We start from the raw sequence: 17493 nt of genomic DNA, 5'->3' as shown, positions 1-17493 counted from the left end.
TCACTCATTTTAATTAATATTATTAAAAAAAAGCTTTTCATACTTACCTCTTAGATGACCTTCATGTAGTCGTAGCTCCACCCCTGCTGTCCTTTTGGTGAGTAGCGCACGCTCCATCATTAGTGCATCACAGAAGAGAAGGAGGGAGCCTTGGAGCTGCACGGCTGTTCTGTATTGACGACTGTGCAGCATTAGGCAGGAAACCTCCCAACACCGAAATGTGTGCTGCCATAGGTGGACAACCCTTGGGCCCGGTGAGCTGAAGCACAAGATAGGGGCCCGGACTAGGTCTGCCCCCTTTCCTTCTGTTCATCGGGCAGAAATCAGGAAGGAAGGGCATAAAATGCCCTGATGGCGGCCCTGAAGGGAGATGATGTAATTGACAGGTGTGTAACAGTCTCATTAAAGATCATTTCAGGTCCCACTACTAAAAAAATGGCAGTAGTGCTAGGAAAGCATTCTGAAACTTTGCATTTTTTTCTCCTCTACTAGTCATTATGGACTGAGCATGAAGCTTCCAGATAAACCATCGCTGAGTCAAAATAGCCTGATTCTACTTTGCTCCAATCAGCAATTATTATTATTATTAATATTTATTTCTATAGCGCCATTGGTTCCATGGTGCTATACAGGAGAAGGAGTTACATACAAATTACAGATATCACTTACAGTAGACAAACTAACAATGACAGACTGATACAGAGGAGAGAGGACCCTGCCCTTTCGGGCTTACATGCTACAGGATGGTGGGGAAGGAGACAGTAGGTTGGAAGGGTGCAGCAGCTCCAGTGTTGGTGAGGCGGTAGCTCCAGTAGTGGTGAGGAGGTAGTGGGGTCATTGCAGGCTGTACGCTTTCCTGACGAGATAGGTTTTCAGGTTCCGTCTGAAGGATCCGAGTGTGGTTGATAGCCGGACTTGTTGGGGCAAAGAATTCCAGAGGATGGGGGCTATTCGGGAGAAGTCTTGGAGGCGGTTGGGTGAAGAGTGAATAAGTGTGGAGGAGAGAAGGAGGTCTTGGGAGAATCAGAGATTACGTGAGGGAAGATATCAATGCCATGATTTACTACCATATCTTGACCAATTGGACAGTCATGGAATATCGTAGAAATATTTCCGCAACTTAGATCATGAGACTTGTGGTTAGTCCTTAACAAGTACCAACCAAAACTCAACAAAATGACAATACCACGCCAACCATTTTAATTCTAAATTAATTAACCCACGGACCACGTTCCGGAAAACTTTCCACATGCTTTCTCGTTTACCAACATTTTATAATTTTTTTTTTTTTTGTTCGGGATAGAGCGTCGTTGATTTGTTAGATAATGAAAAGTAAATTGTTCTGGGGAAAGGTGCAATTATGCAGGCTATAATACACAAATAAATTGGCTTAATGTAACATTATAATGAAAACTGTGCAAAAATCCTCTACACAAGCACAATAAAATAATAAAAAGTAATAGAACAGGTAATAGATGTAAAATAAATGCTAAAAAAACAAGTTCAAATCATTTTCATACCAGTCAAAAGCTACAGAAAAGGGCACATCCAATCACAATAAAACAGGAGAATGAAACACTTTTAAATAGTAATATAAATTTTTGCGGACACTTCATGTCCTATGATGTGGAATTGACATATAGGCTGATTTTCTTTCTTCTAATATAAGCCTGAGCTTTACAGTCCTAGTGAAACCATTTTATTGCCGGGGATATATTAGATATGGTTCATTTCTTTCTTCAATATGGCTCTAATTTTCCACTTCCGTGGCTTGACACAGACCCAAATACCAGAAGATGGTTCTCTGCTATAAACACTTTGGTTTTCTTTGATTGCTATACAATTTAGTCTGTGTGGTTCATTCTGTTAACTCTTTCGACCGTCAGCAATCAGCGACTCGACAAGGCAGACGTGATGATATTTGCATCAAAGGAGTGATTTTTTTCTAGAGTTTTCTTCTTTCGGTTACTTTCCAAAGGACTTTGGATAAAGAGATAATAAATAATATAAATAATTGAATAAAGAAGCAAAATATAAAGTAGAATAATCTAAGCGTTCTAAAATTACACATCCAGACTGCTGTTATAGGGGGAGCTCCAGACTACACATCCAGACTGCTGTTATAGGGGGCTCCAGACTACACATCCAGACTGCTGTTATAGGGAGCTCCACACTACACATCCAGACTGCTGTTATAGGGAGCTCCACACAACACATCCAGACTGCTGTTATAGGGGGCTCCGGACTACATATCCAGACTGCTGTTATAGGGGGCTCCAGACTACACATCCAGACTGCTGTTATAGGGGGCTCCACACTACACATCCAGACTGCAGTTATAGGGAGAGCTCCAGACTACACATCCAGACTGCTGTTATAGGGGGGCTCCAGACTACACATCCAGACTGCTGTTATAGGGGGCTCCAGACTACACATCCAGACTGCAGTTATAGGGAGAGCTCCAGACTACACATCCAGACTGCTGTTATGGGGGGGCTCCAGATTACACATCCAGACTGCAGTTATAGGGAGAGCTCCAGACTACACATCCAGACTGCTGTTATAGGGGGATCCAGACTACACATCCAGACTGCTGTTATAGGGAGCTCCAGACTACACATCCAGACTGCTGTTATAGGGGGTAGCTCCAGACTACACATCCAGACTGCTGTTATAGGGGGCTCCTGACTACACATCCAGACTGCAGTTATAGGGAGAGCTCCAGACTACACATCCAGACTGCTGTTATGGGGGGGCTCCAGACTACACATCCAGACTGCTGTTATAGGGGGAGCTCCAGACTACACATCCAGACTGCTGTTATAGGGGGAGCTCCAGACTACACATCCAGACTGCTGTTATAGGGGGAGCTCCAGACTACACTTCCAGACTGCTGTTATAGGGCGAGCTCCAGACTACACATCCAGACTGCTGTTATAGGGGGCTCCAGACTACACATCCAGACTGCTGTTATAGGGAGAGCTCCAGACTACACATCCAGACTGCTGTTATAGGGGGGCTCCAGACTACACATCCAGACTGCTGTTATAGGGGGCTCCAGACTAAACATCCAGACTGCAGTTATAGGGAGAGCTCCAGACTACACATCCAGACTGCTGTTATGGGGGGGGCTCCAGATTACACATCCAGACTGCAGTTATAGGGAGAGCTCCAGACTACACATCCAGACTGCTGTTATAGGGGGATCCAGACTACACATCCAGACTACTGTTATAGGGAGCTCCAGACTACACATCCAGACTGCTGTTATAGGGGGTAGCTCCAGACTACACATCCAGACTGCTGTTATAGGGGGCTCCTGACTACACATCCAGACTGCAGTTATAGGGAGAGCTCCAGACTACACATCCAGACTGCTGTTATGAGGGGCTCCAGACTACACATCCAGACTGCTGTTATAGGGGGAGCTCCAGACTACACATCCAGACTGCTGTTATAGGGGGAGCTCCAGACTACACATCCAGACTGCTGTTATAGGGGGAGCTCCAGACTACACTTCCAGACTGCTGTTATAGGGCGAGCTCCAGACTACACATCCAGACTGCTGTTATAGGGGGCTCCAGACTACACATCCAGACTGCAGTTATTGGGGGAGCTCCAGACTACACATTCAGACTGCTGTTATAGGGGGCTCCAGACTACACATCCAGACTGCTGTTATGGGGGGCTCCAGACTACACATCCAGAATGCTGTTATAGGGGGGCTCCAGACTACACATCCAGACTGCTGTTATAGGGGGTTCCAGACTACACATCCAGACTGCAGTTATAGGGGGGCTCCAGACTACACATCCAGACTGCAGTTATAGGGAGAGCTCCAGACTACACATCCAGACTGCTGTTATAGGGAGCTCCACACTACACATCCAAACTGCTGTTATAGGGAGCTCCACACTACACATCCAGACTGCTGTTATAGGGGGCTCCGGACTACATATCCAGACTGCTGTTATAGGGGGCTCCAGACTACACATCCAGACTGCTGTTATAGGGGGCTCCACACTACACATCCAGACTGCAGTTATAGGGAGAGCTCCAGACTACACATCCAGACTGCTGTTATAGGGGGGCTCCAGACTACACATCCAGACTGCTGTTATAGGGGGCTCCAGACTACACATCCAGACTGCAGTTATAGGGAGAGCTCCAGACTACACATCCAGACTGCTGTTATGGGGGGGGGCTCCAGACTACACATCCAGACTGCAGTTATAGGGAGAGCTCCAGACTACACATCCAGACTGCTGTTATAGGGGGATCCAGACTACACATCCAGACTACTGTTATAGGGAGCTCCAGACTACACATCCAGACTGCTGTTATAGGGGGTAGCTCCAGACTACACATCCAGACTGCTGTTATAGGGGGCTCCTGACTACACATCCAGACTGCAGTTATAGGGAGAGCTCCAGACTACACATCCAGACTGCTGTTATGGGGGGGCTGCAGACTACACATCCAGACTGCTGTTATAGGGGGAGCTCCAGACTACACATCCAGACTGCTGTTATAGGGGGAGCTCCAGACTACACATCCAGACTGCTGTTATAGGGGGAGCTCCAGACTACACTTCCAGACTGCTGTTATAGGGCGAGCTCCAGACTACACATCCAGACTGCTGTTATAGGGGGCTCCAGACTGCAAATCCAGACTGCAGTTATTGGCGGAGCTCCAGACTACACATTCAGACTGCTGTTATAGGGGGCTCCAGACTACACATCCAGACTGCTGTTATGGGGGGCTCCAGACTACACATCCAGAATGCTGTTATAGGGGGGCTCCAGACTACACATCCAGACTGCTGTTATAGGGGGTTCCAGACTACACATCCAGACTGCAGTTATAGGGGGGCTCCAGACTACACATCCAGACTGCAGTTATAGGGAGAGCTCCAGACTACACATCCAGACTGCTGTTATAGGGAGCTCCAGACTACACATCCAGACTGCTGTTATAGGGGGTAGCTCCAGACTACACATCCAGACTGCAGTTATAGGGAGAGCTCCAGACTACACATCCAGACTGCTGTTATGGGGGGGCTCCAGACTACACATCCAGACTGCTGTTATAGGGGGAGCTTCAGACTACACATCCAGACTGCAGTTATAGGGGGAGCTCCAGACTACACATTCAGACTGCTGTTATAGGGGGCTCCAGACTACACATCCAGACTGCTGTTATAGGGGGCTCCAGACTACACATCCAGACTGCTGTTATGGGGGGCTCCAGACCACACATCCAGACTGCTGTTATGGGGGGGCTCCAGACTACACATCCAGACTGCAGTTATAGGGAGAGCTCCAGACTACACATCCAGACTGCTGTTATAGGGGGCTCCAGACTACACATCCAGACTACTGTTATAGGGAGCTCCAGACTACACATCCAGACTGCTGTTATAGGGGGTAGCTCCAGACTACACATCCAGACTGCAGTTATAGGGAGAGCTCCAGACTACACATCCAGACTGCTGTTATGGGGGGGCTCCAGACTACACATCCAGACTGCTGTTATAGGGGGAGCTTCAGACTACACATCCAGACTGCAGTTATAGGGAGAGCTCCAGACTACACATCCAGACTGTTGTTATAGGGAGCTCCAGACTACACATCCAGACTGCTGTTATAGGGGACTCCAGACTGCAAATCCAGACTGCAGTTATAGGGGGAGCTCCAGACTACACATTCAGACTGCTGTTATAGGGGGCTCCAGACTACACATCCAGACTGCTGTTATGGGGGGCTCCAGACTACACATCCAGAATGCTGTTATAGGGGGGCTCCAGACTACACATCCAGACTGCTGTTATAGGGGGCTCCAGACTACACATCCAGACTGCTGTTATGGGGGGCTCCAGACCACACATCCAGACTGCTGTTATGGGGGGGCTCCAGACTACACATCCAGACTGCAGTTATAGGGAGAGCTCCAGACTACACATCCAGACTGCTGTTATAGGGGGCTCCAGACTACACATCCAGACTACTGTTATAGGGAGCTCCAGACTACACATCCAGACTGCTGTTATAGGGGGTAGCTCCAGACTACACATCCAGACTGCTGTTATAGGGGGCTCCTGACTACACATCCAGACTGCTGTTATAGGGGGAGCTCCAGACTACACATCCAGACTGCTGTTATGGGGGGGCTCCAGACTACACATCCAGACTGCTGTTATGGGGGGGCTCCAGACTACACATCCAGACTGCTGTTATAGGGGGAGCTCCAGACTACACATCCAGACTGCTGTTATAGGGGGAGCTCCAGACTACACTTCCAGACTGCTGTTATAGGGCGAGCTCCAGACTACACATCCAGACTGCTGTTATAGGGGGCTCCAGACTGCAAATCCAGACTGCAGTTATAGGGGGAGCTCCAGACTACACATTCAGACTGCTGTTATAGGGGGCTCCAGACTACACATCCAGACTGCTGTTATGGGGGGCTCCAGACTACACATCCAGAATGCTGTTATAGGGGGGGCTCCAGACTACACATCCAGACTGCTGTTATAGGGAGTTCCAGACTACACATCCAGACTGCAGTTATAGGGGGGCTCCAGACTACACATCCAGACTGCAGTTATAGGGAGAGCTCCAGACTACACATCCAGACTGCTGTTATAGGGAGCTCCAGACTACACATCCAGACTGCTGTTATAGGGGGTAGCTCCAGACTACACATCCAGACTGCAGTTATAGGGAGAGCTCCAGACTACACATCCAGACTGCTGTTATGGGGGGGCTCCAGACTACACATCCAGACTGCTGTTATAGGGGGAGCTTCAGACTACACATCCAGACTGCTGTTATAGGGGGAGCTCCAGACTACACATCCAGACTGCTGTTATAGGGGGAGCTCCAGACTACACTTCCAGACTGCTGTTATAGGGCGAGCTCCAGACTACACATTCAGACTGCTGTTATAGGGGGCTCCAGACTGCAAATCCAGACTGCAGTTATAGGGGCAGCTCCAGACTACACATTCAGACTGCTGTTATAGGGTGCTCCAGACTACACATCCAGACTGCTGTTATGGGGGGCTCCAGACTACACATCCAGAATGCTGTTATAGGGGGGCTCCAGACTACACATCCAGAGTGCTGCTATAGGGGGCTCCAGACTACACATCCAGACTGCTGTTATGGGGGGCTCCAGACCACACATCCAGACTGCTGTTATGGGGGGGCTCCAGACTACACATCCAGACTGCTGTTATAGGGGGCTCCAGACTACACATCCAGACTGCTGTTATAGGGGGTAGCTCCAGACTACACATCCAGACTGCTGTTATAGGGGGCTCCAGACTACACATCCAGACTGCAGTTATAGGGAGAGCTCCAGACTACACATCCAGACTGCTGTTATGGGGGGGCTTCAGACTACACATCCAGACTGCTGTTATAGGGGGAGCTCCAGACTACACATCCAGACTGCTGTTATAGGGGGAGCTCCAGACTACACATCCAGACTGCTGTTATAGGGGGAGCTCCAGACTACACTTCCAGACTGCTGTTATAGGGCGAGCTCCAGACTACACATCCAGACTGCTGTTATAGGGGGCTCCAGACTGCAAATCCATACTGCAGTTATAGGGGGAGCTCCTTACTACACATCCAGACTGCTGTTATGGGGGGCTCCAGACTACACATCCAGACTGCTGTTATAGGGGGGCTCCAGACTACACATCCAGACTGCTGTTATAGGGGGCTCCAGACTACACATCCAGACTGCTGTTATGTGGGCTCCAGACTACACATCCAGACTGCTGTTATAGGGGGGCTCCAGACTACACATCCAGACTGCTGTTATAGGGGGGCTCCAGACTACACATCTGTAATGTGACACGAGGCAGAAGTGAGGTACTCTTCTCTTACACCCCAGCATGTTACTTGAAAGTGAGTGTCCTGGCTGAATGTGTGGACTTGTGCAATGGGGGCGCTACACCCTTGCAGGCCACATGTAACTGATGACTTTGGTTGGCCAAGAACAGATGTTTGACAGTTCAATGAGGGAGACTGACAGTCAGAAATAAACTTTTCCACAGGCCATAAACCAGGCCGTGGTAAGGGGCTCAATCTCCAGCCCTCGTGCTGCCTCCGGCTCTTCTTCAGAGACCCGGTCACCTTGTCCAGCCGGCCATCCTGGCCTCACCTCTTCCAACATCAGTAGCATTAACTGACACAACCATCCTCATTCGATCCTCTTTTCGCACGGCTCGCTAAGCACCAGGTCTCCTTTTCCTAACAAGAACTACCACTCTGCCATTTTCATGTTTGCCTCTGCTATCGCACAATACTATGTTCTCTTTCACTTCAAACCAACAAATGGTGCTGTCTCTTTCTCAGCTCCACCCTTTGCTGGGTCTGGTTCTCTTCAACTACAAATTCCATTTCTCTTTTTCCTCCACCCGCTTTCCTGAGTCACATCTTAGTGTGTGGTCCTTCTCCTTCTACCTCGTTCTACTGCAGCAGCCACTCCTTACAGTAGGGTAAAACTTTCAGTCATGACACTTCTTTCAGTCGGAGTACCCTCTGTAGTGATAGAAAGCTCTTTGCGCCCTTTCGTTCCTTCTACGCCCACTATGGGCAGGACCTTCTCGTTCTGCGCCAACAACCACCATTACAAAGTTCATGCTCAGTGCCATTTTAGACTACGTAACAATTGCCATTCTCCATATGACTTGAGTCTTCCCCACATCACTCTGCTCGTCTACCTGTGAGACTCGATCCTGCCGGCTACACCAAATGTAACGTGGTGCGGCGTGTTAGCCATGGGTGAGGTACTCCTCTTTTACACCTGAGCACATTACATGAAGGTGGGGGTCCTAGCTTGGTGTGTGGACTCATGCTGTGTGGGCACAACACCCTTGCAGGCCACATGCAACCGATGACTTGGGCCGGCCAGAACCAGATGTTTGACAGTTCAATAATTGAGACCGCCAGTCAAAAATAACCTCTTTACTAAGTGATAACTTGGTTGGGATTATATACAGTAAGGAGCAGGTACACAACTTAATGAATGTTTCCTTCACAAAATGGAGCATTTTCCACACACAAATTCAATTCCTTTCTAATTACACACTCATCCTCTATCTTCACCATTCCTCTCTACTTCACCACAACCAAGTTCAGTATTGCAGTCCAGTTAACAAGAGTCCTATTTTAAACCCGCCGTTCATTGTCTTCTTTCCCCTCTAGGGAATTTTATTGCCAGTATTGCCAGTACTTATCTTCTCTGTTCCTGACTCTCTGGAACTCCCAGCCGGGGCACTCTCTTCATCTCACTTACGCTGTCCCATCTTGGCCCGTTACCTCTTGGAGTTATAAACTTTGGGCCATGCTGCTAGGTGTACTCTTACTGGATCCGTGTCCAAATGACCACTCTGTCTTTCAATTACTTCTCTCTTACATTCGGCTATGATCGCACTACCCTCTGTCTCAGGGATAACAGATAATGCTTCCAGTATGTTTCCCAGCAGCACCCTGTCTTCAACACGGTCCAGTCTTACTAGCCAAGAGCAGGCCTACATCTTTCTCACACTGATCCTCCTTCCTTCCACCATGGCGAGTCCCAGGAGATAAATGATCCCACACTTAGACACTCTGAGGAGCTCTTTACATTTCCATTTATTGATTCTGGCCTCTCGCACTGCACATTTCAAGAGGGACATGAGGAGATCATATGTAGTGATGATATCCAAACATTTGAGCAGCCATGGTCAGAAGAATACAATGCTGGGGAATGGCAGTTAGTGTCTCAAGAAGTAAATGATGATGAGACACAGTTGCCAGAAAGTGATGTTAAGTCAACAAGTCAGGAGGACCATAGTGCAGAAGTGGAAGATAAAGTGGTGGACGATGAAGTTACTGATCCAACCTGGGTAGGTGCCATGCATAGCGATGACAGCAGTGCAGAGGGGAAGGGATCCACAGCACTGCAACAGGCAGGAAGAGGCAGTGGGGTTGGCCAGAGTGAGAAAGTGAGCAACTGTTCACCAGAGTATCCACACCCGGCAAGTTCCCAGGCCAAGGGTTAGGTGTTCCCCAGTCTGTAGCTTTTCCAAATAAATGATCATTTGCAACTTATGCTGTACCAAGATCAGCAGGGGCCTAACCACTACCAACCTAACCACTAACAGCATGCTCAGGCATATGTCATCAAAGCACCTGACTAGGTGGGTCGAAAGCCTGGGTCCACAATCAGTGTTTATGGATGACACCACTGCCTCTTACCCTGTGTCATATGCTCGCTAATCTCCTGTCCAGGACTCAGGCATGGATGCCTCCTGCCCTGCACCTGTCGTTGCACATTCACAAGCACAATCAGCAACCACATTCAATTCTTTGTCCCAGCGCAGTGTTCAACTTCCCCTACCCCAGGCCTTCAATGCAAACACCAATATCCATCCACACCCACCCACAGGCCCAAACACTAAATGAGCACATTTCCAAACTGCGTGCCAAAGAATGGTAGAGTTGGAAGGTACCTACTTGATCATCTAGTCCAACCCCCTGCTTAATGCAGGATTCACTAAATCATCCCAGACAGATGTCTGTCCAACCTCAGTATGAAGATTTCCATTGAGGGAGAACTCACGGCAGCCTGTTAACTCAATGTCAAAAATTTTTTCTAATATCTGACCTGTGTCTCCTCCTATTCAGTTTCATCCTATTGCATCTAGTTTTTCCTTGTGCAAATGAGAATAAAGCTGATCCATCTACAGTGTAATAGCCCTTGAGATATTTGTGGACAGCTATTAAGTCTCCTCTCAGTCTTCTGTTTTGCAAGCTAAACATTCCCAAATCATCTAACCGTTCTTCATAGGACATTGTTTGCAGAGCGGTCACCATTCTGGTCGCTCTTCTCTGAACTTTTTCCAGTTTGCACAAGTTTTTTTAAAATGGGGTGCCCAGAACTGTCACCAGCTTACACTTAACAACAGCAATTGTCCAATAATATCACCCGTACCCTGACCAATGCACTTGTAAGGAATGTCCACATAATGCACACTGGATGAACCTAGTGGAGGCCAGGACTGAGCCGTTCCCGGTGACAGTACACATGCAATCAACACTGAGCATGATTTCAGACCCTTGTCTCCAGATATTAACCCCCGGGGGTGGAGGTAATCCTGATGAGACTCAGATACCTAAGGCATGCGCTTACTGCACTGTGCTGTCAGGGCAGGAAGAGGAGGGTGATTCTCAGGGTGAGGAGTGGGAGAACAGAGAGGATGACGATGAGGTTGTAGATCCTACATGGTGTGAACCCAGAGGCACGGAGCTGAGTAGTTCAGCAAAGGAGGTGGTGGAGGAGGAGGAAAACGAGGAGGTTACATTGCATCTTCCCACACAGACACAGAATGATGCAACTGATGATCAGCGCTCATAGCAAGTGAGCACTTCTGCTACACACAGGCAATCTGATCATTGCCTGTATGTAGCAGAACCAATCAAAGTACTCTAGCTTCTAATCTACCATGACTACTAAAGCATGCAAAAAGTTAAAAAAAGTTTTTAAAAATATATATATATACAGTTGTGGCCAAAAGTATTGACACCCCTGCAATTCTGTCAGATAATACTCAGTTTCTTCCTAAAAATGATTGCAAACACAAATTCTTTGGTATTATTATCTTCATTTAATTTGTCTTAAATGAAAAAACACAAAAGAGAATGAAGCAAAAAGCAAAACATTGATCATTTCACACAAAACTCCAAAAATGGGCCAGGCAAAAGTATTCGCACCCTCAGCCTAATACTTGGTTGCACAACCTTTAGCCCAAATAACTGCGACCAACCGCTTCCGGTAACCATCAATGAGTTTCTTACAATGCTCTGCTGGAATTTTAGACCATTCTTCTTTGGCAAACTGCTCCAGGTCCCTGACATTTGAAGGGTGCCTTCTCCAAAATGCCATTTTTAGATCTCTCCACAGGTGTTCTATGGGATTCAGGTCTGGACTCATTGCTGGCCACCTTAGAAGTCTCCAGTGCTTTCTCTCAAACCATTTTCTAGTGCTTTTTGAAGTGTGTTTTGGATCATTGTCCTGCTGGAAGACCCATGACCTCTGAGGGAGACCCAGCTTTCTCACACTGGGCCCTACATTATGCTGCAAAATTTGTTGGTAGTCTTCAGACTTCATAATGCCATGCACACGGTCAAGCAGTCCAGTGCCAGAGGCAGCAAAGCAACCCCAAAACATCAGGGAACCTCCGCCATGTTTGACTGTAGGGACCATGTTCTTTTCTTTGAACGCCTCTTTTTTTCTCCTGTAAACTCTATGTTAATGCCTTTGCTCAAAAAGCTCTACTTTTGTCTCATCTGACCAGAGAACATTCTTCCAAAATGTTTTAGGCTTTTTCAAGTAAGTTTTGGCAAACTCCAGCCTGGCTTTTTTATGTCTCGGGGTAAGAAGTGGGGTCTTCCTGGGTCTCCTACCATACAGTCCCTTTTCATTCAGACGCCGACGGATAGTACGGGTTGACACTGTTGTACCCTCGGACTGCAGGGCAGCTTGAACTTGTTTGGATGTTAGTCAAGGTTCTTTATCCAACATCCGCACAATCTTGCGTTGAAATCTCTTGTCAATTTTTCTTTTCCGTCCACATCTAGGGAGGTTAGCCACAGTGCCATGGGCTTTAAACTTCTTGATGACACTGCGCACGGTAGACACAGGAACATTCTGGTCTTTGGAGATGGACTTGTAGCCTTGAGATTGCTCATGCTTCCTCACAATTTGGTTTCTCAAGTCCTCAGACAGTTCTTTGGTCTTCTTTCTTTTCTCCATGCTCAATGTGGTACACACAAGGACACAGGACAGAGGTTGAGTCAACTTTAATCCATGTCAACTGGCTGCAAGTGTGATTTAGTTATTGCCAACACCTGTTAGGTGCCGCAGGTAAGTTACAGGTGCTGTTAATTACACAAATTAGAGAAGCATCACATGATTTTTCGAACAGTGCCTATACTTTTGTCCAGCCTCTTTTTTATGTTTGGTGTGGAATTATATCCAATTTGGCTTTAGGACAATTCTTTTTGTGTTTTTTCATTTAAGACAAATTAAATGAAGATAATAATACCAAAGAATTTGTGTTTGCAATCATTTTCAGGAAGAAACTGAGTATTATCTGACAGAATTGCAGGGGTGTCAATACTTTTGGCCACAACTGTATATATATATATATATATATATATATATATATATATAAAAGTTCAAATTACCCCCATTTCACCCCATTCAAAATAAAAAAATCAAATATATATATATATATATACAGTGTATATATATATATATATATATATATACATATATTTGGTATTGCTGCGTTCAGAATCGCCTGATCTATAAATATAAAACAAGAATTAACCCGATTGCTAAACGGCATAACAAGAAAAAAATTCAAAATGTCAGAATTACATTTTTTTTGTTGCCACTACATTGCAATAACATTCAATCAAGTTGGTGCACAAAAAATAAACCCTCACTCTACCCAAGATCACAAAAAATTGAGATGCTACAGGTCTCGAAAAATGCACCTTTTTACCAAATTTTTAATTTTTTTTCACCACTTAGATAAAAAAGAACCTAGATATGTTTGGTGTCTATGAACTCGTAATGTCCTGAAGAATCATAAAGGCAGGTCAGTTTTAACATTTAGTGAATATGATTAAACAAAAAAAGAACAATTGTGGAATTGGACTTTTTTTTGTAATTTCACCACACTTGGAATTTTTTTACACTTTCCAGTACATAATATGTTAAAATCAATGGTGTCGTTTAAAAGTACAACTTGTCCCCCAAAAAACAAGCTCTCACATGGCCATTTTGTCAGAAAAATAATAATGTTATGGCTCTGGGAAGAAGGGGAGCAAAAAACAAAAGCGCAAAAACGTAAATGAATCTGGTCGTGAATGGCGTTAATAGGTTTGCTTATCTCTACTGGGCACCACATTTTATAAAAGACGTTGAAAAACTAGAGTAAGTTCAGAGAAGAGTGACCAGGATGGTGAGCGGACTGCAAAGTATGTCCTACCAGGAATGGTTAAGGGATCCAGGAATGTTTAGCCTGCAAATAAAGAAGACTAAGAGGAGACTTAATAGCTGTCTACAAATATATGAAGGGTTGTCACAGAGTAGATGGATCACCTTTTATTTTGGTCAGTATCCGCACATAACAACTAATGAATTTGCATGGATGTCTGTTATGATTGGGTCGCCGAGGAGGAAAGCAAGACCAAGCTAAGCCACAGAAAACCAGAGAGGTTGGTAACTAAGCGGATTGCAGACCCCTGATCCTATCCACACAACTAGCAGTAGCCGTGGAGCATTCCTACGATGATCCTAGACGCCTCAACACAGCCAGAGAACTAAATAAGCCTAAAGCAAGAAAGGGGAAATCTAAACTGCCCCAGAGAAGACCCCAAAGGAATAGATAGCCCCAAACATTTATTGTCGGTAAGACAAGATGAAAACACAAACGCAGGTAGGAAAATAGACTGAGCAAACAATGGGGCCCACACTAACTAGACAGGACAGGAAAGGAAAGACTCTGTCTGTAATCACGCAAAAAACCCTGCAAAAAATGCCCAACACGTCTGATAGAAAAATACTGAAGTCACTAGACTTCGCCCTCTATATCAGCATTCTGGTATATTCTGAAAGCAGAGCAAAAAGAGGCCAATCTAATAAGGGACAAAAACAAACTGACACAAGCAGTAATATAAGGATGGAAATTCAGCACAGCCCCAGCCGGAGCTGGCTGAACACACAAAACTGAAATAGACAAAACCAGATCAAATGTGAACAATAGCAAAAGAACATTTAGCTGAGCATGCATGGACTGAGCTGGAAACTAAGACCTCAGGATGCAGGAAAAAATCAACAGCAGGGATAGAGGGAGTCGGCTGTCTTAAATCCAGTCAGAAACTCCAGATGTCCAGTCATCCTCATTATGAGGTGGCAGGCCTCTGTTAATTAGATCAGCTCCATTACCTCCAGTAACCACCAGAGGGAGCCCGGAAAGAGAACTCGCGACCCCTCTGTCAACACAACCAGCTGCACTACCCTCACTAGTAACCAGAGGTAGGCCAGAAAGCGAATTCACAACAGATGTCTGATATCTGTGAGGCTCTGCAAAACTTTGAGGAATCAACCAAGATGGTGAACGGCAATAGCGCGAAAATCAACATAATCATCCTGCTTCTGTGTCTACTCAAATGCTCACTGCTCACAATCAAAGAGGAAATTTTGCATGTGGACCAGGTGGAGATGGAGGAAAAAAGTACACAGGGTGATACTTCCCAGCCCAGCTTCATCTCATCCTCTCAGCATGGATTAGATTACAATGAGGAAGAACAGGAGCTGGTTGCCTGCACTACAGAGGGTACTCCCCACACCAGATTCATCCCGTCTGTTCAATATGAATGTGAAACAAAACAACATGAGCACAACTAGAGGGTGGTGCTAAAGTTAGGTTCCCAAACTGTATAGATAGCATATAGAAACTTAGCACTCAACTTAAGTATAATCAAGGAAGATTTATTGTAGAAGGAAGGAAGGAAAACGTTTCGGTCAACAAATGACCTTCTTCAGTTACGACAGGGTAAAATAACAAAAAAATAGCAAAAAAATAAAAATAGTAGAGTATACAAGTGTTAAATATAACATAAAGTAAAATAAAACAAAAATGAAAGTGATGTAGAGGAAAACTACAGGGTGAGATTATCACAGAACGTACATAATAGTAAACAAAGTATATACATTGGGAGATGTATAGTCATGTAAGCATAGTATCAAATAGCGCAGAATAATACCAGACATCGCGTACATTTTATCCTAGGGGAGAATATGAGATCAGAAGAAACATCACAGAAGGATGTGTGACATACCGTGTATGTGCTAGATTTCTTGCAATAGGATATACACCTATTGAATAGCTTGGTGTGCTTAGTCTCTATAGGGAAAAGTTCAGAGGATGTGTCAGAGTAAAAAAAGCACAACCCCCATCTGTGAATGTCAGGCCCTCAGATCATACTCATGGAGTCGGTTTCTAACCGTTTGTGCAGACACATGCACATTTGTGGCCTGCTGGAGGTATTTTGCAGGGCTCTGGCAGTGCTCCTCCTGTTCCTCCTTGCACAAAGGCTGAGGTAGCGGTCCTACTGCTGGGTTGTTGCCCTCCTATGGCCTCCTTCACATCTCCGGGTGTACTGGCCTGTCTCCTGGTAGCGTCTCCAACCTCTGGACACTACGCTGACAGACACAGCAAACCTTCTTGCCACAGCTTGCATTGATGTGCCATCCTGGATGAGCTGCACTACCTGAGACACTTGTGTGGGTTGTAGAATCCGTCTCATGCTACCACGAGTGTGAAAGCACAGCCAACATTCAAAAGTGACCAAAGCATCAGCCAAAAAGCATTGATACTGAGATGTTGAGATGTAGTCTGTGGTCCCCACCTGCAGAACCACTCCTTTATTGAGGGTGTCTTGATAATTGCCAATAATTACCATCTATTGTCTATTCCATTTGCACAATAGCATGTGAAATTGATTGTGAATCAGTGTTGCTTCCTAAGTGGACAGTTTTATTTCACAGAAGTTTGATTTACTTGGAGTTAGCGACCATGCTATTTTAGAATTTTGGATAACTAGAGAAGGAAGACCTGTGAAGACTCAGACGTCAAGGTTAGATTTCAGAAATGCAGATTTTAAGGGACTCGGAAAGAGAATTGGAGGGATCCAATGGTTGGATATCCTTAAAGACAAAAATGTCCAGGAAGAATGGGAAATCTTGAAAAATGAAATTCTCAAAGCACAATTGTTAACAATTCCGAAAAGAGGGAAGAATAGGAAGCATTTAAGGAAACCAGGATGGATGAACACAGAACTTAATCACATACTAAAAAGGAAGAAAGAAATGTTTATAAAATGGAAAGAGGGAAGCATATCTAAAGAAGAATATAATGCTGTCTGCAGAACCTGCAGGGCACAAATCAGATTATCTAAAGCTGACAATGAATTGAGGCTTGCAAGAGATGTCAAAAGCAATAACAAAGGATTTTGGGGATATGTCAAAAGTAAAAGAAAAGTCAAAGATGCTATAGGATTTTTACAGGATGAAAATGATGAAATGGTAAGACAGGATGTTGAGAAGGCTGAACTTTTAAATTCCTATGTTGCATCTGTTTTCTCTCAGAAAGGAAATGTAACATCAACTGTTCTTCACTGTCCTCTTAAGGGAATAGAAGAATCCAGGATAACTATAAACAGAAAGATAGTGAGGAAACACTTAGCTAACCTAAATGAATTCAAGTCTCCAGGTCCAGATGAATTACACCCCAGAGTACTGAAGGAGATAGCAGAAGAAATTTTTGAACCCCTCTCTATAATCTTTGAAAATTCTTGGAGAACAGGAGAAGTCCCAGAAGACTGGAGAAGAGCAAATGTTGTTCCTATCTTCAAAAAGG

Source organism: Dendrobates tinctorius, unplaced genomic scaffold (genome assembly GCF_039654945.1).
Source record: "Dendrobates tinctorius isolate UK_male_01 unplaced genomic scaffold, ASM3965494v1 ptg000093l, whole genome shotgun sequence".
Taxonomy (NCBI): Eukaryota; Metazoa; Chordata; class Amphibia; order Anura; family Dendrobatidae; genus Dendrobates; species Dendrobates tinctorius.
Note: the sequence above shows the minus strand (reverse complement) of the source record.